We start from the raw sequence: 21,932 nt of genomic DNA, 5'->3' as shown, positions 1-21,932 counted from the left end.
TGTGAGCGAGAGACTGCATGTGGTGCTGAGTGTCACCCACATGCAGCGCTACCCCTGCATCTCCTAAATGTTCATACTTATATTTAACTAATATCGTACTATGTGAAACAATTATGTGCAGAATTGTAAGCATAGAGTATTGTTTTCATTCATGGCAGTGATTTCACTTATTGTGTCTCTAATAATACTGTACCTAACATATGCAGTGTATGTAGAACAGACCAGTGAATTGGAGTACACATCCCTTCATACATATCTGTATTAACATAGTATGTATGTTGTACGCTTAAAAAAATATGTATATCCATCATGTTAAGATGTACATTTGTGTTAGGATGGATCATCTACAGATGGAGCTAAGCATATAATTGTTATCTCATTAAATAATGCAGATAGTTTTACATCAGTACTCCCACTACAGATAAGGTTATGTGTACATAATTCACATAAAGTAAGCTTCTGATGTTTTTCTTCTATATAGTTGCTCCGCCAGCTCCTGGGCCACCTGTGCCAGCTCCTGTGTCACCTGTGCCAGCTCAGACACAACACGTGTCCTCACCTGCATCCTCAATGTCATCAGCACGAATGGAAGGTGAGTGTTTGACTTACACACAATATAATATGTACATTGACATGGCAAATTACATTGTTTCCAAGATGTGAATTTCACATGTGATGAATTTAGGAATAGTTAATGAATGAAACAGAGGAGATGTACGGTTTCATTACACAACATGTATTGTGTGCATTTTCAAGTAGCAACTATGAGTTGTGATGTAAAAACAATCTTCCATTCATTCATCATTCACACTGAGTCGAGACATTTGTAATTGTTGTCAAAAGAGTAAAGAATTTATTGTCAAAAAATTATACATATGTCAACATGTAATGTGTTACACTATGAGAACAACTATCATTATTGCATGATACAATGTTAATGTTCCATGTGAGTTGATCATTTATGTTTTTATTTTTACAACCAGATCTTTCCACTCAGGGACAAATTGACTCAAGTGACCATGAAGTTGTTGACACTCCTGGATTAACTGTGACGGTTCAAGGGATTCCTTCCCCTTCTTTCACTCCCTCTGTCCCTTCCCCTGTCAACCTCCCTTCGCTTACCCACTCCTGTCCCCCTCCGGCAACCTCTGATGCTGTCCCTTTGCCTCAGCGCACGCCTCGCAAGTCTCGCGCACCCGCGCGTTCTCGAGCCCCTGCGGCGATGCTCCCCGCTCCCAGACCTCCTCAGTGCCCACTGCCTTTCTCTCACATCCGGTGGCGGTTCCCTCCGTTCCGCCGTTTCCCTCCGCTGGTGTGCCCGCGGCGCGGTGCTCTGCGCGTCTCGTAACGCAGCCTGTGCGCGCGCACTCTCAGTTTACAGAGGGCGTGCGCACATGCTCCTCTTCTAAAGCCTGTCAATCTCTTGACTCCTCCCATGCCCTGCAAGCAATCTCTCTGTCTGACCCCTCTGTCTCCTCCTCCTCTCCTCCTGACCTATCCCTGTTGTCTCCCACTTCTCTCTCTGCTCCTCTGTAGAGGGAGAGGGGGTTGGCCCGGTATTAAAGGGGTTGCACCCCATATGGCCACCCCCTGACCTCACCAGGGAGGCAAGGGGTTAACTGGACTGCAGTCCAGGAAGGTGGTTTACACCTTGTCATGTCATGAAAATGTATGTTCCCCTGTTCCCATGTTTCATTATAATACTGTATTTTAAAGATGTTTTAAAGTGCATTTCTGTATCTCCAGTTCTGGAGGTTGCAGAGAGTTGATATTTGGCCAATATGTGGAGTCACTGTAGGCATTAAGAACTGGCAAATTTCGACCCACTGAGCCCACCAGAATGGAACTTATTAATATGTGTAGATATTAAAGTATATATGTATGGTATTTTGGATCTGCTCTGAAAATCCAGACCATCTGCTATGCTAATAGGTCATGAAGGGCAGCCGGCTGATTGAGCCTAAGCACTGTGATCAAAAGTTAACTGCCCGGATTGTTTACACTAAGTACTAATCAACAGACCAGTTCTAATCAACAACACTCTGCCACTCTAATTGTTACCTGAGGGCAGAGAATCATCAATCTGGAGTGGTTTGTAAGTGTTATGTCTTCACCTACAAACAATGCAGATACTTCATTTGGTAGATTGGTCGTCGCCCCTGATTTAATTATGGGGCTACCCATAGAGTCCCAGTACACATGGGCTAATTAGCTGGGGGGGCATGGGTTAATCTGTGTCTCCACATTAGGGAGTGGATACAGATAATTGTTCACCAATAGTCTGTATTCAATGTTAAGAATAGGGTTACACAGGTATATAAACTGTGTCAACCCTACAGTTTTTAGTTCTTCTTCTGATACCATCTTGAATGTCATCGCATTGCTGGAGAATTGCTAGCTGATACTTCTCCATCCCCCAACCCTAAGTAAGTGTTACCTTCTTGTCTGTTAATTGTACTATTTTGCTGTGTTCACCTTATTTAAGGAATAAATTATATTTTATTATATCTAAGCCTCGTTCAGTTCAACCCAGATATTTGGTAGTTGTAGGGGAATGACCCCCGTATTGTCCGGTGCTTCTAAAGTTCCAAAGGAAAAACTGGGTGTATTGTAATAGCAGTCTCTGACACATGAAGTATGAAGATGGCCACTACACGGGCATGAGGATCCTGTGTGAGGGAAACCAGCAAACAGAGCGTGCGGCAGGATAAAGGATAAAACCTGGGTCGGGGGCTGTTGTGCAGGGGATAGTTAGAGACAGGGAGAGAGGCAACCAAAAAGCTACCCCTCCCGTGTACTCACGGTGTTATCGCCTGCTGCCCTGACCCAACCCGGTGTACTCACTGCCCGTGCCTGGCTGGTTCCGTCTCCTCGGGCGTCGCGCTGGCGTGTGACGTCATCTCCGAGGTCCGACAGCTATGATGTGAGAGGTGAAACAAGCGCTGCCCAATCGGCGATCCTAAGAGGCCCCGAAACAGATGCTGGGGGTGGATCCAAACGCCGTCGTCAGGATAGGGGAATGAAGACCAGCTCCCAGCTCCGTGTGATGGCCTGCGTGCTCCACCAGGGGTTGAAGTAAAGATAATTCGTGGTGTGTAGATGGTCACTGCAGCAGGAATTCAACCGGAAACATGAATGTTTAAAAACAGCTTTATTAAACTAGAGTGCTGCGCATCACAGAGACACTCTGACGCGTTTCGTTCCTGTGTGGAACTTTATCAAAGAGTAATGGTCTCTCACACAGAGGTCAAATATATACACAGATTCTTGTCCTGATTGGTCAACATGTAATTGTCAACAGGCAGTTGCAATCAGTGAATCGTGTAATTGGTATTGGGAAAACCCTATACAGACAACAGTGTGTATGATAGAACAACAACATGATTAAAAAATGTCAAATAAACAATACAAAGTTACATATAGGTTAAAATCACAAACAGTGAATTGCAGCATCTATGATATAAAAATATATACCACATGGAATATAAAAATGAATAGAGTTTCAAAGAATGATTGAGTCATTATAACTCTGTGGAGAATAACATATTATCCATGAAAATGAATGCATAACGTGGGTACAAAAAGTGCCCAATATAAAGATAAATGCAACTATGCAATATTTGTAACACATGGAGAGATATATAGATTTATGTATCCAATTGTGCATTATACTATAACATGTAGAAAAAATGCGTAGAAAAAATGCATGAGGTACATATAGACACACACTCCCAAAACTCCCCATCTAGTTAACCCATGAGGAAGTGTTTTAACTCCCAATCCACGTTCATACCGTGGGGATGGAGAGTTCTGAGAGTGTATATCCAATACATCTCTCTTCTGTTAAGTGCATTTTCCCTGTTACCACCTCTAGGATGACATGGTATATGTTCTATGGCCCTAAATGTGAAATGATTAAGATTGCCAGCAGAACATGTAGAAAAATGTCTGGATACCGGATGATTCAGATCTCTTTTTCTGATCAATCGGACATGCTCTGCAATCCTGGTTTTAAGGGGTCTGATAGTGCGCCCCACATATTTAAGACCACAGGCACATTCTAGAGCATATATAACATGGGTAATATTGCAATTGAGAAACATTTGGATGTAATATTTATTACGATCTTCATTGTATACAATGTATCTTGTCTGTGCTGCATATTTGCACATGGAGCAATGACCGCACTTAAAAAAACCTTTTGGTATACTTTTGACATTGGTAGCATTAGAACCAAATCGAACCATACTGGGAGACAAGTGAAAGGATAATGTTTTGGCTTTGCGATAAGCAAATTTAGGGCCATTTTTTACAATGTCACAAATATCATTATCCAGTGATAGCGTGTGCCAATGTTTGGCAATGATGTTACAAATCTGTTGTGACTGACTATTAAATGTACTTATAAACATTGGATTGTTCACATTTTTTAATTTATTCTTCGCAGTTTTGATTTTGCAATTCCTTGCTCTATTTTGTATTAATGTACTTCTGTCTACAGAATCAGCCCTGTCAAATGCAGCAGTGATGTCCTGAATGGAATAACCCCTTTCGATGAATCTATCGGACATTTCTCTGGCCCTCAATAGAAAAACCTCGTGATCAGAGCAAATTCGCTTTAACCTCAAAAATTGGGCCCCTGGAATGTTTTTGATCAAAGATCGTGGGTGGCAACTCTGAGCCTTAAGAAGTGTATTTCTAGAGTTTTCTTTTCTGTATATGTCTGTTTGAATGGACATATCATTGCCAACATACAGGAGTAAATCAAGAAAATGAATGTGATTGATGTTGTGTTGATACGTAAATTTAAGGTTATAATTGTTTGTACTAAGGTGATCAATAAAAGAAAGAAGTGAATGTTCATCTCCCTTCCAAATGAAAATCAGGTCATCGTTCATCAGGGACACTACGGATTTCATTGCCAGCATGCAGGACATCACTTGGCACAAGGAATACAGGTGGGTCACCATGGATGTGACCTCCCTGTATTCCATTATTGAGCACCAGCACGGCCTTGCTGCCATTAAGCACTTTTTGGATTTATCTACTCTATCTACAACACACTGCACTTTTTTACTGGAATCGATTTCATTTTTACTCACGCACAATTATTTCCTATTTGATTCACATTTTTATTTACAGACACTAGGCACCGCTATGGGCACGAGTTTTGCACCATCATATGCTAATTTATTTATGGGTTTTTGGGAATCACAATTTATTTATCACAGTCACAATTTATTTCGTCAAAATATCGTTCACTTTGGGCGATACATCGATGACCTGATTTTCATTTGGAAGGGAGATGAACATTCACTTCTTTCTTTTATTGATCACCTTAGTACAAACAATTATAACCTTAAATTTACGTATCAACACAACATCAATCACATTCATTTTCTTGATTTACTCCTGTATGTTGGCAATGATATGTCCATTCAAACAGACATATACAGAAAAGAAAACTCTAGAAATACACTTCTTAAGGCTCAGAGTTGCCACCCACGATCTTTGATCAAAAACATTCCAGGGGCCCAATTTTTGAGGTTAAAGCGAATTTGCTCTGATCACGAGGTTTTTCTATTGAGGGCCAGAGAAATGTCCGATAGATTCATCGAAAGGGGTTATTCCATTCAGGACATCACTGCTGCATTTGACAGGGCTGATTCTGTAGACAGAAGTACATTAATACAAAATAGAGCAAGGAATTGCAAAATCAAAACTGCGAAGAATAAATTAAAAAATGTGAACAATCCAATGTTTATAAGTACATTTAATAGTCAGTCACAACAGATTTGTAACATCATTGCCAAACATTGGCACACGCTATCACTGGATAATGATATTTGTGACATTGTAAAAAATGGCCCTAAATTTGCTTATCGCAAAGCCAAAACATTATCCTTTCACTTGTCTCCCAGTATGGTTCGATTTGGTTCTAATGCTACCAATGTCAAAAGTATACCAAAAGGTTTTTTTAAGTGCGGTCATTGCTCCATGTGCAAATATGCAGCACAGACAAGATACATTGTATACAATGAAGATCGTAATAAATATTACATCCAAATGTTTCTCAATTGCAATATTACCCATGTTATATATGCTCTAGAATGTGCCTGTGGTCTTAAATATGTGGGGCGCACTATCAGACCCCTTAAAACCAGGATTGCAGAGCATGTCCGATTGATCAGAAAAAGAGATCTGAATCATCCGGTATCCAGACATTTTTCTACATGTTCTGCTGGCAATCTTAATCATTTCACATTTAGGGCCATAGAACATATACCATGTCATCCTAGAGGTGGTAACAGGGAAAATGCACTTAACAGAAGAGAGATGTATTGGATATACACTCTCAGAACTCTCCATCCCCACGGTATGAACGTGGATTGGGAGTTAAAACACTTCCTCATGGGTTAACTAGATGGGGAGTTTTGGGAGTGTGTGTCTATATGTACCTCATGCATTTTTTCTACGCATTTTTTCTACATGTTATAGTATAATGCACAATTGGATACATAAATCTATATATCTCTCCATGTGTTACAAATATTGCATAGTTGCATTTATCTTTATATTGGGCACTTTTTGTACCCACGTTATGCATTCATTTTCATGGATAATATGTTATTCTCCACAGAGTTATAATGACTCAATCATTCTTTGAAACTCTATTCATTTTTATATTCCATGTGGTATATATTTTTATATCATAGATGCTGCAATTCACTGTTTGTGATTTTAACCTATATGTAACTTTGTATTGTTTATTTGACATTTTTTAATCATGTTGTTGTTCTATCATACACACTGTTGTCTGTATAGGGTTTTCCCAATACCAATTACACGATTCACTGATTGCAACTGCCTGTTGACAATTACATGTTGACCAATCAGGACAAGAATCTGTGTATATATTTGACCTCTGTGTGAGAGACCATTACTCTTTGATAAAGTTCCACACAGGAACGAAACGCGTCAGAGTGTCTCTGTGATGCGCAGCACTCTAGTTTAATAAAGCTGTTTTTAAACATTCATGTTTCCGGTTGAATTCCTGCTGCAGTGACCATCTACACACCACGAACTATCTTTACTTCAACCCAGATATTTGTGTTCATTATATCTTGTCATAAGCTACCGTGACATCCTCCTCTCTCTCCCATTGGTGTTCACTCCTTTATAATCCCTCTCTGTCCTGTCTATCATCGCTCTGCATAGTTCCTGTTATCCCTGTGTGTGCAGTCCTATGCTTTGCTCTCTCTGTGTTCCAGCCTGCTCCTGCGTATCTTTGGATTCCCCTGGTTTTGACCCCTGCTCGTCCTGGACTACCCTGCTCTCTGTAACCCTTGAACCTTGCTATGAACTCTACTTTGCTGACCTCTGGAACCCTTGGACTTGGCATACGAACTTGACTACTCTGCTTTCTGTACCCCTGGACTTTGGCGCACGGACACGACCATTCTTACGTTTAACCATCAAGACGTTGCAAGTATACTAACTATTTTCCAACAGGCCCAGCAACGCCATACCACACTCCGGGCTTGCCCCCACTGCTGTGGGTGTGTGGTAATACCGTTCCCACCTCAGTATTGGGGTCTTGCCAGGTCTGCAGGCATACAGGCATGACATTATGCAGAGCCCAACAAACGCAGACCCCCCTGAGGTGGGTACAGGTATTTCTATAGAGGCCTTACAATTTGTGAGCAATCAGTTGTCCACAGTCTCCTAGCAATTGGCCAAACTCTTCCCTCAGGAGATTCCCATGGCTCCAGCACCCCCGGTTGCTACAACATATGCCAGCTCTGGACCCCGTATTCCTTCACCTAATCGCTACGATTGGGGCCCCCTCGCCTGCCGCGGTTTCTTAAACCAATGCGTGGTGCAATTCGAGATGTCCCCCTCCCTGTTTCCCACTGGTTGTTCTAAGGTAGCGTACATCTATGCCTTGCTCACCGGAGATGCCCTCGCCTGGGCCTCCCCCCTTTGAGAGCGTAAAAGCGAATTAACTCAAGATTACCCTCTGTTCAGACGCGAGATTCAACAAGTGTTTGATACTCCTGCACGGTGCGAGACAGCCACATTCTCTCTTTTCCATATTTCTCAGGCCCGAAGATCTGCTGCCAAATACGCAATTGAGTTCCGTACGCTTGCCGCTGAAACCCAATGGAATGATGAGGCACTCGCTGCTGCATACTGGCACGAACTCTCCGATACCTTGAAAGATGATCTTGCTACTCATGCCCGGCCTTCGTCCCTGGAGGAGTTGATTACCTTGAGCGTACGCATGGATCAGCGTACTCAGGAGCGACGGCATGAGAGGCACTCTTATTGCTCTCTTTCTTCCTCTGTTGTCTCTCACAGGTCGCCTACAACACCCCTCCTGGCACTAGAGGCTCCAGAGCCGATGCAGGTCGGCAGTCAGCAACTTCGCGCCACGGAGAGAGCGCGACGTGACATCTGAATAGATTCTGCTTCTCCGGAACACTGTCTCCAGAATTGTTCCCTTAAACCGGGAAACGGGCACACCCAGTAAAGGGAGAGGGGCTTCCACTGGGTACTGTCTCTCCTTGCCCCTCTCTCCCCGAAACTCTCCCAAAGAAGTTTTTGCTTCCTGCCACTCTGGAGGGTCCTAACCTTTTCCTGCAGGTAAAAGCTTTCATCGATTCTGGATCTGGTGGTAACTTCCTGGACCAGAGGTTCGCTTCAGAGAATCAAATTCCTATGGTCAGAAGGAAAACTCCCATTGGTCTCGAGGTCATCGACGGCCAACCACTCCAGCCAGCGTTTATCGTTTGGGAGTTTATTCCTCTCACACTGACCTTGGCCGACGGTCATAAGGAGGTAATAATCTTCGATATTTTTCAATCTCCTACTGTCCAATTTATTTTAGGATTGCCTTGGCTTCAACTCCACAATCCGCGCATTGATTGGACCGGTACTCTGCCCATCCAGTGGCCTATGTCTGCGGATTCTGCTCCTGCGGTGTCTCATGTTGCGGTGCTTGCCGGCCTGGATTCCGTTCCTTCCGTATCGATCCTGCCAACCGTTTATCATGAGTACTTGGATGTGTTCAAAAGAAAAGCAAATGTGTGGTGCTCAAAAAAAAAACCTATAACAGGGTACCAAAGGAACCACAAATATAATCCAAAGTACTTGATTGAAGAATCCTGTGAAGTCCAATCAGAGGTGGCAATAGGGCTGAACTTCTAGATAAGCGCGAGCTTTATTGGATATTTACATTAAAAACAAGAATTCCCTTTGGCCTTAACTCTGATTGGGACTTGACACCCTTTCTACATTGATTTATGAATTGTGATTAATCAATATATTAATTGTCCAAACATTTTTCTTGAAATCTGAAGGAAAATTTTCCTCAATTCTTGTACATTGTCTACATTTTTATTCAATGAGGTTATAATTATTTTGTTTTATATATTTTTCTTAAGCATATCAATATGTTTTACAACTATAGTAATCACCCCCTACTATGGTCTATTATTTTTATTAATATTATTTTGATTAGATAAACCATCTAAGTGTTACCCCATGGGATTAAACACTATAATTGTTTATAATTTATCTTTCAAATATTCCTTAAATTGACCATATTATAGTCACTTTCAAATACAACACATTATACTACTTTTTCATTATTCAAATGGATTAAGACGTTTTCTTTATGTGCATGTATTTTACAACTTCAATCTACAATCAGTATATTATATGCACTTATTTGATTATTAATAAGTCTGTCCGTTTGTTTGGTATGTTATTCTTTTTAGTAGGAATACTCATAGTTCTCTTTATTATGATATTTCATTTTAATTTGTTTCCTGTTCTTCATTATAGTGGTTCTCTGCTATAGGAAGACATACCAGGTACTCCTATTGGTATTTTTAACATTAGATATGTCTTTTGTTCATATTGTCAATAAAGTTTGTATATTTTGTATGTTTTTTGCATTCCCTATGTTGCGCGCTGATGTCATCACGCCGAAGATGCTCCTGAGAGTTTCAGGAAGTGAACGGCTGATGATTTATGCGCGCTTCTGGGGACTATAAAAACAGCCAGGTGAGTACTCTAAGTCACTTTGAAAAAGAGTTTGCGCTCAAAACGCATTGGTGGGGGGCTTTGTACCCCATAATGCTGCTGTTATTTTTGTAAGAATCCATTAAATAAAATTTTTAATGGGTACACGCTCCTTTTGGATTTCCTTTACTTTTTGATCCTGTGTATTTGGTGCCTGCTTTTTCCTATTGTAAACTTGGATGTGTTCAACAAGGTACAAGCTGAGGTTCTGCCTCCCCATCGCCCGTACGATTGTCCTATCGATCTGATTCCTGGGACCATCCTGCCTAAGTCTAAGTCATACCCCCTCTTCGTTCCGGAAACTGAGGCCATGACGTCCTACATTCAAGAAAATTTGTAAAAAGGATTCATCCGCAACTCTACCTCCCCTGCCGGGGCTGGCTTCTTCTTTGTGAAGAAGAAGGATGGATCACTTAGGCCGTGCATTGACTTTAACGAGCTCAATAAGATCACGGTAAAGAATCGGTATCCTCTTCCGCTTATCTCTGAACTGTTCGATCATCTTCAGGGGGCCTCTATCTTCTCTAAACTCGACTTAAGAGGTGCCTATAATCTCATTCGCATATGGGAGGGGGACGAGTGGAAAACAGCATTTAATACACAATCAGGACACTATGAGTATCTTGTTATGCCGTTTGGTTTATACAATGCTCCTGCCGTCTTTCAAGAGTTCATGAACGACATCTTCCGCAATGTGTTGGGAACATTTGTCATAGTATATCTGGATGACATTCTCATTTTCTCTAAAAACCTGGAGGAATACATTCAACATACCAAACTAGTGCTCTCTAGGCTCCGTTCTAACCGCCTATATGCCAAGATGGAGAAATGTTTGTTCCACCAGACCTCTACTGCCTTCTTAGGCTACATCATCTCCAGCCAAGGCTTATCCATGGATCCAGAAAAACTAAAAGCTGTTCTCGATTGGCCGCTGCCTAATTCACTCAAGGCTGTGCAGCGTTTTCTCGGCTTTGCCAACTATTACAGGAAATTCATCAAAAAATGTTCTTCTATTGCTCTTCCCATCACTGCATTGTCCAAGAAGGGCGCCGATACCACTCCCTGGTACCCAGAGGCTATTCTTGCTTTTGAGGTGCTCAAGAAAGCTTTTGTGTCCGCACCCATCCTACGCCATCCAGACACCTCCCTCCCCTTCACTTTGGAGGTCGACGCCTCAGACGTGGGAGCTGGCGCAATTCTTTCCCAGAGGGCTTCTCCCCAAGAAAAACTCCACCCCTGTGGTTTTTTTTCACGGAAATTTTCGTCTGCCGAAAGGAATTATGATGTTGGTAATCGTGAACTTTTGGACATTAAACTGGCTCTCCAAGAAGTGAGGCACCTTTTGGAGGGTACCAAGGAACCAGTTGCTATCCTCACAGACCACAAAAATTTGCTGTATATCGAGGGGGCCCGACGTCTGGGATCCCACCAAGCTCGGTGGTCTCTCTTCTTTTCCCGCTTTTACTACACCATCTCATATATTCCTGGTACCAAAAATGTCAAAGCAGACGCTCTCTTTCGTCAGTTCGCCACGGAAACAGAAGCTAATGAAACCACGGAACCTATCCTTCCTGCCAAATGTATAATTTCCGCTTTGAACTTCGATGTGTTGGACGAAATCAACAAAGCTCAAGCTCACATTCCCAGCAGGTTCAGGGTACCAGAAGGGCGCTTATACGCAGCTCCACGCTTTCGCCATAAAGTTTTACTTTGGGGTCACTCCTTTAGAGCAGCCGGTCATCCAGGCTTCAAAAGGACAGCAGATCTCATTAAACGGACATTTTGGTGGCCGAAGATGAACAAAGACATTTTCGACTTTACTAGTGCCTGTCCTGTATGTGCCCAGAGTAAAACGCTCCACCACAAACCATCTGGACTCCTCTTACCTCTTCCCATTCCGGAACCACCCTGGAAACATATCTCGATGGATTTCATTGTCGAATTGCCCAATTCCAAAGGAATGAACACCATTCTGGTCGTAGGAGACAGATTCTCTAAACATTCACACTTTATTCCCCTCAAGGGCCTTCCTAATTCTGCTACTCTGGCTGATGTGTTTTCCAAAGAAATTTTCAGATTACATGACGTTTCCATTTCTATTGTCTCTGACCGTGGATCTCAATTCATCTCTAAGTTCTGGCGGGCATTTTCCCAGAGACTCGGAATCTCTCTCTTGTTCTCCTCGGGATACCATCCTCAAACCGATGGTCAGACTGAAAGGATGAATCAAACCCTAGAGCAATATCTGAGATGCTTCGTATCTGACTCACAGGACAACTGGGTGGATCTTTTGCCATGGGCCGAATTCACCACTTCAGGATGTTTCAGGTACACTTGGTGTAACTTGTGTGCAGGTCCCTGTCAACATACAAGCGTTGCCATCATCTGTTCCAAATATTGAACCGACACCTGCAAATGAGACACGCAAAATAAAGATTGGTCAACAATTAGAAATGACCAGCTTTTGGAAGAAAACAAAAATACACACAAGAAACTGCTCCACCAGTGTTTCAATGTATCACAAGTGCTGAACCAGTGCCACAGGCCCCACCAAATGCCCCTGAACTGCCAAAGGCCCCACCAAGTGCCCCTGAACTGCCACAGGCCCCATCAAGTGCTCCCGAACTGCCACAGGCCACAACAAGTGCCCCCGAACTTCCACAAGCCCCACCAAGTGCAACTGTTAAGCCGAGAGTACTTGGCACAGGGAGAAGGCGATCACAACAGCCAACAAGCAGGCCTGTGACTCGCTCTCAAAAGCAAAAACATAAATAAATAACAACAAAGTTAACAAAATTATGTTGTGTTGTTGTGGTGTTTCATTGCTAGTGTATGTATGATCATGTAGAGATGGTTGCAAATATTCAAGTCTGTTCTTGTAGATATATGAATGTTTACAAATGCTCATTCACTGAATTAGGTAAGGCATGTTTGTTAATATATTATAAACCATTTTAAATGTGTTGCATAGTGAAAATACATTATGCCAGACAGTGCATGTAAATGGAATATGACATTAACTTAGCTCTTGTTAAGTATGATAAATTTCACCTTGAGTATTGTAATGTTTTGTGTCATGTGATGACACTATTATTTCAATTCAACATCATTAAATTTCCCCTATCACATGACCTAGTGTTTCATGTAATGTGTAAATGAGTCTTGACCCTCAACGAAATCTACTTTGAATAATCTTCATTCATACTTCATCATGTTGACATGTAATCATGTATGAAATACTTTCAACGCCAACAATATGTAAGTGTCTATCAATATATATTTTGTCTCTCTGTGTGTGTGTGTGTGTGTATGTATATATACATATATATACATACACACATATACTCTCTCTCTGTATCTATCTGTATCTATATCTCTCTGTCTCTCTGTCTATGTAACTGTCTCTCTCTCTAACTATATATATATATATATAAACACACACATATACATACACACATATACTCTCTCTCTCTGTATCTCTCTCTCGCTCTCGCTCTCTCTCTATTATATATATATATATATAGCAACTGTAAATATTCCTGTATATTCATTTGCATGTCTTAGACAGGTCTGCAACCCTGTCTTTCACCAAAGACAGGGTTGCAGACCTGTCTAAGACATGCAAATGAATATACAGGAATATTTACAGTTGCTTTATGCTTTACTGTGGAGGGTTTTAGTCACTTTTTTTACCCACCATAACCTTAATAGTCGTGGTATATATATATATATATATATATAGAGAGAGAGAGAGAGAGAGAGAGAGAGAGAGAGAGAGAGAGAGAGAGAGAGAGAGAGAGAGAGAGAGAGAGAGAGAGAGAGAGAGAGAGAGAGAGAGAGAGAGAGAGAGAGAGAGAGAGAGAGAGAGAGAGAGAGAGAGAGAGAGAGATACACACACTGTCTCTCACTGTGTGTGTATATGTAGATAAATATATATATGTATATGTATATATATATATATATATATATACACACACATATACTCTCTCTCTCTGTGTATATCTATATATATACACACACACACACACACAGAATGTATGTATATATGTGTGTATGTGTGTATATGTATATATGAGACACAGAGAGATACAGTACGTGTGTGTGTATATATATATATATATATATATATATATATATATATATATATATATATATATATATACATACACACACACACACACACACACACAGAGTATATATGTGTGCGTATATATAAATAAATATATATATATATATATATATATATATATTCTCTGTCTCTCTATATATCTCTATATAGATATAATGTGTGTATATATAAATGTATTTATGTCTATGTATAAATATGTAGATAATATCAATGTTGCTGAATTTACACACATTGTTATTGTAATGAAATTATGCAACTTGTTTTTGCCATTATCGTTGTATAAGTAGAAACTAAAGTTTAATTTCATGTGAAAATACGGTATCTTTCAGCAATGATCTCAACCAATTATTGAAACTATTTCCTTGGGGGAGAATCACGAGGCGTATAAATTCTCTTTTGTATTGTAACCTTGAAAAATACTGCAGAGATAAAATTTAACCATTCTCACATTCATCGGACATAATTAGACGTTAACATTTCACACTGTAAAGTACAACCGAGAAGACATGGCACTTGCAAATACATTGCAGAGCAACACTCGAAAATCATACAAGTTTATGATTTATGAAGCCATCGAGTCTAATATCGATAAACGGGCTACAGTCACTGAAATATATGCCTTTATCATGGATAGATATCCATACTACAAACAAGCACCCAATCATAAAAATTGGAAAACTTCTGTCCGTTTCACTTTATCCGCAAATGAATGTTTTGAGCGTGTACCTCCTCGACAAGGTGAACGATACAGCTGCTGGCATGTTGTTCTGTCAGTTAAAATTACCATGGAACATGGAACATATCTTCTGCTAAATAGCCTATTCTTACCTACTACCAGTAACATTGAACACTCACAGCCTGTCGCGTCTGCTGCCATACCTGCACCGTGCCTTCCACAAGATGAGATGCAAGATAGACATAACTACTACGGTATTTGTCCAAACTTACATGCACAATAAGAGTGTGTAGGTGAAAACAGAGAAGATGTGTACCTACCTCCACCCGTGTTGTTTCAACAACCCACTGCGGATCCATATGACGGGGTTACGGAGATGTGTCTGAATCAGGATTCAACGATTGACTCAACCATGGCTGATCTGGCTGTGCCTGACTGGAGCGATGTGTTCCAGCAAATTGAGTTCTCAGTTCTACAATAATGGTAAAAATTTTTTAGATTTTCTGTTACATGAATAATATATTAAACAAATATGACAGCATCATCTGCATAATATACAAATAGCCAAATTACAGGATGAAGCGGAAAATTGCAGACATGCTTACATATAGACACTAGATAAATATAAGAAGTCATATAATAAATTATTGTAAAGCATATTGTTCGAACTGTTACTGTAACTGTAACACAAACACACACTTCATTGTTTACAATTCAACATATCAAAACAATGTGCGTGTCGGCGACATGTGACGTGGGTACGTGGTCATGTCCCAATGCGTCCTGACGTTTACCAATGTGCCACCACCCCCACCCGATGTGCGCATGTGACACACTATTGGCTGTGACCGTAGGTTATTGTTACAGTCACTCTGCAGTCTGTCATGCACGCACGCCGGTGGGGCAGTGCGTGCACAGCGCTGTAGGACAATGTTCATTCAGTGGGAGGGGTGTTTGCGTGAGTTTTATGGTGCGTGGAGATTACCTCATGCGTCTTGTTTACGCATATTGGCTGATCGTCCGCTTTGGGCGTGGCCACACGTCACTTGTCAACGTTACTATCTACGTGTTGTGACAAACGGCTTACTCCGGGGCTCCGCCGTCTGTCCGGGACTGTTAGAACACGGTCTTTTAGGGTAGGTTAAATGATGAGACGTCACGTACTGTTCCTTTAAACAGGCTATGCCTGGTTTATTCAGTCCCAGGCACTGAGACTGCCACAGTTTAAACAGAAAACAAAGCCAAACAAAAAGCTGCTCGTCTGAGCGATAACTTAAACTTAGATGTCCCTGACTCAGAGTTGGAAGTGGCTTGTCCACTTCCACCAACAAAATAAGTACCTTTGCAGTCTTTAGACAAACTAACAGAATGAATGAAGCGATTTGGGAAAGAGGCTTTCTCACCCCTCTGCAGTTCAGCAGCCTTCCAGGCTCTTGGGCGGGGCCCAGAGGAAACAGGAAACAGGTCTTATATACCTGAACTCTAATCAGCATGACAGGTGACAGAAAACAGGCAGCAGACAAACTGTGGAATGGAGTGCCTGTACCACGAGGCTGCCCTGTTCAGCTTAGACAGGACAGAAACTGTTCAGTATCCTGGGAGCCCTGTATATGGAGTTTATTACCAACCCCTGGTTTCTGTCACATATCCTCCCCCCCAGCTCAGACCTCGAGGGGTGAGCGACCATGGATATTAGGGAGTGCATCCTTGACAACCCGTCGGCATTGCCATGTTTGTGCCCCGACCTGTGTTCCACAGAAAATTTAAAGGGCTGTAGGCTTAGGAACCACCTGGTCACCCTAGCGTTCTTCTCCCTATTTTGACACATCCAGGTAAGGGGTGCATGATCTGTGACCAATCGGAACTTTCTCCCCAACAGATAATACTTGAGTGTCTCTACAGCCCACTTTATTGCGAGACACTCTTTCTCGACTATGGAGTAATTTTTCTCCTGGGGATTTAGTTTCCTACTTAAATAAAGGATGGGGTGCTCCTCCCCTTGAGACTCCTGGGAGAGTACCGCCCCCAGCCCTACCTCAGATGCGTCGGTTTGGACTACGAACTCTTTGGAGAAGTCAGGTGTGACCAACACTGGTTGGGCACAGAGAGCTTCTTTCAGGCTTCTAAAGGCCTGTTCGGCTTCGGGGGACCACTTTACCATTAGCGGTCCTCTTGCTTTTGTGAGGTCGGTTAGTGGGGTTGCCTTAGTTGCAAAATTGAGAATAATTCTCCTATAGTAGCCAATTAACCCCAAAAAGGTCCTTACTTGTTTTTTTGTGACTGGCCTTGGCCAATTTTGTATCGCCTCTACTTTGAGTGTTTGTGGTTTGAGTAACCCTCTACCAATAGAATACCCCAGATACTTGGCCTCCTCCAGACCAATAGTGCATTTAGCGGGGTTAGCAGTTAGTCCAGCAGACCGAACTGCGTCGAGCACAGCTTGGACCTTTGGAAGGTGGGACTGCCAATCTTCACTATGGATTACCACATCATCCAGGTAGGCGGCAGCGTACCGAACATGTGGTTTTAAAATTTTATCCATCATTCTTTGGAATGTGGCGGGAGCTCCATGTAAGCCAAAAGGCAGCACCTTATATTGAAAGAGGCCGTCTGGGGTTGAGAAGGCTGTTTTTTCTTTTGCCCTTTCTGTGAGGGGAACCTGCCAGTACCCTTTTGTTAGGTCTAGGGTTGTGAGATATCGGGCTTTGCCCAGTCTCTCTACAAGTTCATCCACCCTGGGCATAGGATAAGTATCAAATTTTGACACCGCGTTTAGTTTCCGGTAGTCATTACAAAACCTTGTTGTACCGTCTGGCTTTGGGACTAAAACTATAGGGCTGTTCCACCCACTTTGGGATTCCTCAATTACGCCTAGTTTTAGCATTTTTTTAACCTCTAAACTTATAGCCTCTCTCTTGGCCTCTGGGATTCGGTACGGTTTAAGGTTAACTCGGACCCCCGGTTCAGAGACTATGTCATGTTTAATTACGTTAGTTTTACCTGGCTGTGTAGAGAAGATTTCTTTGTTCCTTCTCACTAAACTCTGGACCTCTCGTTTCTGATGCACGGACAGTGTTTCAGCTATGCTAACCTCTGGGTCAGTTTCTTGATTCTCTGACGGACCTGGGGGTACTAGGGTTAACAAGACCTCTCTATCTTTCCAGGGCTTGAGTAGGTTTATATGGTAAATTTGCTCAGGTTTCCTCCTACCTGGCTGCCTTACCCTATAATTTACTTCTCCCACTCTTTCCAAGACCTCATATGGCCCATGCCATTTAGCAAGGAATTTACTCTCCACGGTGGGAACCAGAACTAGTACCCTATCACCTGGAAAAAAAATTCTGACCCTAGCACCCTTATTATACGTATTCCTTTGTGCTTCTTGAGCTTTCTCCATGTGTTCCCTCACTATGGGTAGGACTGCAGCAATGCGGTCCTGCATTTGGGCAACATGCTCTATTACACTTCTGTAAGGGGTAACCTCGTGTTCCCAAGTTTCTTTGGCTATATCCAGTAAGCCCCTTGGATGTCGGCCATACAATAGTTCAAACGGGGAGAAGCCTGTGGATGACTGGGGAACTTCCCTAATGGCAAATAACAGGTATGGTAACAAACAGTCCCAGTTTTTCCCATCCTTATCGACCGCCCGGCGTAACATGCTCTTTAAGGTTTTATTGAACCTTTCCACTAAACCATCTGTTTGTGGATGATAGACTGAGGTTCTGAGATGCTTGATTTTTAGGAGTTTACATAGCTCTTTTGTTACTTGGGACATAAATGGTGTTCCCTGGTCAGATAAGATCTCTTTAGGAATTCCGACCCGGGAAAACAGAAGTACTAACTCTTTTGCTATGTTTTTAGCAGAGGTGCTACGTAGGGGAACTGCCTCCGGATATCGGGTAGCATAATCTAATATTACCAATATATGCTGATGTCCCCTAGCAGACTTTATTAGGGGTCCTACTAGATCCATAGCAATCCGGTCAAATGGTACCTCTATTATGGGAAGGGGTACCAATGGGCTGCGGTATGCTTTGAACGGGGCGGTGATCTGACATTCTGGGCATGAGGAACAATAGTTTGTAATTTCTGCCAGAACCCCAGGCCAATAAAAGCTTCGGAGAACCTTTTCTTTTGTCTTTTCCACCCCTAGGTGTCCCCCCAATGGATGACTATGTGCGAGGTGTAATACTACGTTACGGAATGTCCGTGGTACCAACAATTGTTTAGTTGTAACTGATTTTCTTTTATCAACCCGATATACTAGGTCGTTCTCTACCTCGAAGTAGGGGTAAGCAAGTGACCTATCGGGTTGGCCATGAGTACTATTCTGGTCCCGTATATTTCCCCTTGCTACCGCTAATGTGGGGTCCTCCCACTGGGCCTTCTTAAAACTCCCAGGACTGACCTCTAGGTCAGCGAGGGTCTTATCCTGTACTGGGGTGGTAAGTGCCTGATCAACATCTTGATTTGGGGTATTCCCTACCAAAGTAGTGATGGGGAAGGGAATTTCACAGCACTCCTCCTTTTCCCCTTTCTTATTTGGGCCCTCGTCAACCTCTATTTCTGAAAAAGGGAAAGGATTTGTTTCTTCTAACACTTCGTTATGGTCTGCTATTGAACTCTGGGCGCTATTCTGAGCTGGGGACCACATTTTTAGAAAATGGGGAAAGTCGGTCCCTATTAACACATCATGTGCCAGTTTGGGTACAACACCCACCTTGAAATCTAAAGAACCAAATTCTGTTTCAAAAAAAACATCAACAGTGGAATATTCATGATTATCCCCATGTATACAACAAATTGCCACTCTTTGTGAACTGTTTACCTGTTTCTTCTTAATGGGCAATAGGTATTCGGACACTAGTGTGACCATACTCCCAGAGTCAAGAAGTGCCCGAACCCTCTTACCATTAACCTTTACAAATGCCCACAGATGGTTATTCAAGGGGTCCTCTGGGCTAGGGCCCATACATTGGGACAACAGCGAATAAGGTTCCACGCTGTTGCATTGCATGGGCTCATCATTTAGTGGGCAGATTTTTGCTGTGTGGCCCCTCTCATGACAATTTACACATTTAGGTACATAGTCTGTGTCCCACTTAGAGCCTTTTCCCGGCTCCCCATGTTGGCTATTGCCCTTAGTGTGCGAACCACTGTTGCTGGTGCTGCGTGAAGGTGGTCGCCGCTCTTCAGCTCCCCTTAACCCCGGTACCCTTTTACCGTCTCTGGAAGAGTCCTGGAACCTCGGGTAGTGGGGTTGCTCCACGACTGTGGGTTGTGGGTGCTCTCCTGCTGCATTGTACCTTTCTACGAGGGCCACAAGCTCATCCGCATTGTGGGGGTCACTCCGACTGACCCAATGGCGTAAGGCAGAGGGAAGTTTCCTCAAGAACTGGTCCATGACCAACCGTTCCACGATGTGGCTTGCTGAGTTGATCTCGGGTTGTAGCCACTTCCGGGCGAGGTGGATGAGGTCATACATCTGGCTTCGGGTGGCTTTATCCATCGTGAAGGACCATGCGTGAAACCTTTGGGCGCGAACAGCCGTGGTTACGCCGAGGCGGGCGAGGATCTCGAACTTCAATTTTGCATAGACGTTAGCTTCGGCTGGCTCTAGATCAAAGTAAGCCTTCTGGGGTTCGCCGCTTAGGAAGGGTGCGATTAGACCAGCCCACTCAGCTTCTGGCCATCCCTCTCTCTGTGCCGTGCGTTCAAACGTGAGAAGATAGGCTTCCACATCATCCGAGGGTCCCATCTTCTGAAGGTAGTGGCTTGCCCTGGTCATTTTCGGAACTGGGGCTGCCGCTGCCAGTGGAAGGTTACTGATAGTCTCCCTCAGGATCTCGAGTTCCTGCTGTAAGCCCTGAGCGAACCGCTGTTGCTCCTCTTTCAGCAAGCGGTTTGTCTCTTGCTGGTTTGCATTCGCCTGTTGCAGGGCTTCATTCGCGTCTCTCTGGACAGCGACATTGCGTACCAGCGCACTCACCACGTCTTCCATCTTGTTTGGAGAGAGAGAAAAAAAAACTTTTTTTTTTTTTTTTTTCTTTAAAGTTCTTTAACCCCCAGACCTTTTAGTGTTCTGCCCGCATTCTCCACCATATGTGACAAACGGCTTACAACGGGGCTCCGCCGTCTGTCCGGGACTGTTAGAACACGGTCTTTTAGGGTAGGTTAAATGATGAGACGTCACGTACTGTTCCTTTAAACAGGCTATGCCTGGTTTATTCAGTCCCAGGCACTGAGACTGCCACAGTTTAAACAGAAAACAAAGCCAAACAAAAAGCTGCTCGTCTGAGCGATAACTTAAACTTAGATGTCCCTGACTCAGAGTTGGAAGTGGCTTGTCCACTTCCACCAACAAAATAAGTACCTTTGCAGTCTTTAGACAAACTAACAGAATGAATGAAGCGATTTGGGAAAGAGGCTTTCTCACCCCTCTGCAGTTCAGCAGCCTTCCAGGCTCTTGGGCGGGGCCCAGAGGAAACAGGAAACAGGTCTTATATACCTGAACTCTAATCAGCATGACAGGTGACAGAAAACAGGCAGCAGACAAACTGTGGAATGGAGTGCCTGTACCACGAGGCTGCCCTGTTCAGCTTAGACAGGACAGAAACTGTTCAGTATCCTGGGAGCCCTGTATATGGAGTTTATTACCAACCCCTGGTTTCTGTCACAGTGTGTAGAAGTGAAATTTATTTCATTACATATATGTATCTTACGCGATCATCTGCGTACTGCTAGCAGCACCATGGAGGGACATGTCTTGTACGCACAGCGTACACATCGTCTTGCACATGCGCAAATACTTAATCCACAGATTACTGAGGTGCGCGCGCAACACAGGTTGTGCGCGCATATTATTATGTATTCAGGCACCGGAACTCACATATCTGTAGTAATGCGAACATCGGAATTTGATACATAACATTCTTCTGGCTCATTAGATTGATCCTTGCTGTTGAAACATATATGTAACTTCTGCGTGAAGTTCGTCAATCATATGAAGATTAGTAAAGCGTTATAATGCTGAAAGAT

The sequence above is a fragment of the Ascaphus truei genome, chromosome 4 (assembly GCF_040206685.1).
Source record: "Ascaphus truei isolate aAscTru1 chromosome 4, aAscTru1.hap1, whole genome shotgun sequence".
In the NCBI taxonomy this organism is placed as follows: Eukaryota; Metazoa; Chordata; class Amphibia; order Anura; family Ascaphidae; genus Ascaphus; species Ascaphus truei.
The sequence above is the reverse complement of the archived record's forward strand: the minus strand, read 5'-3'. Positions refer to the sequence as shown.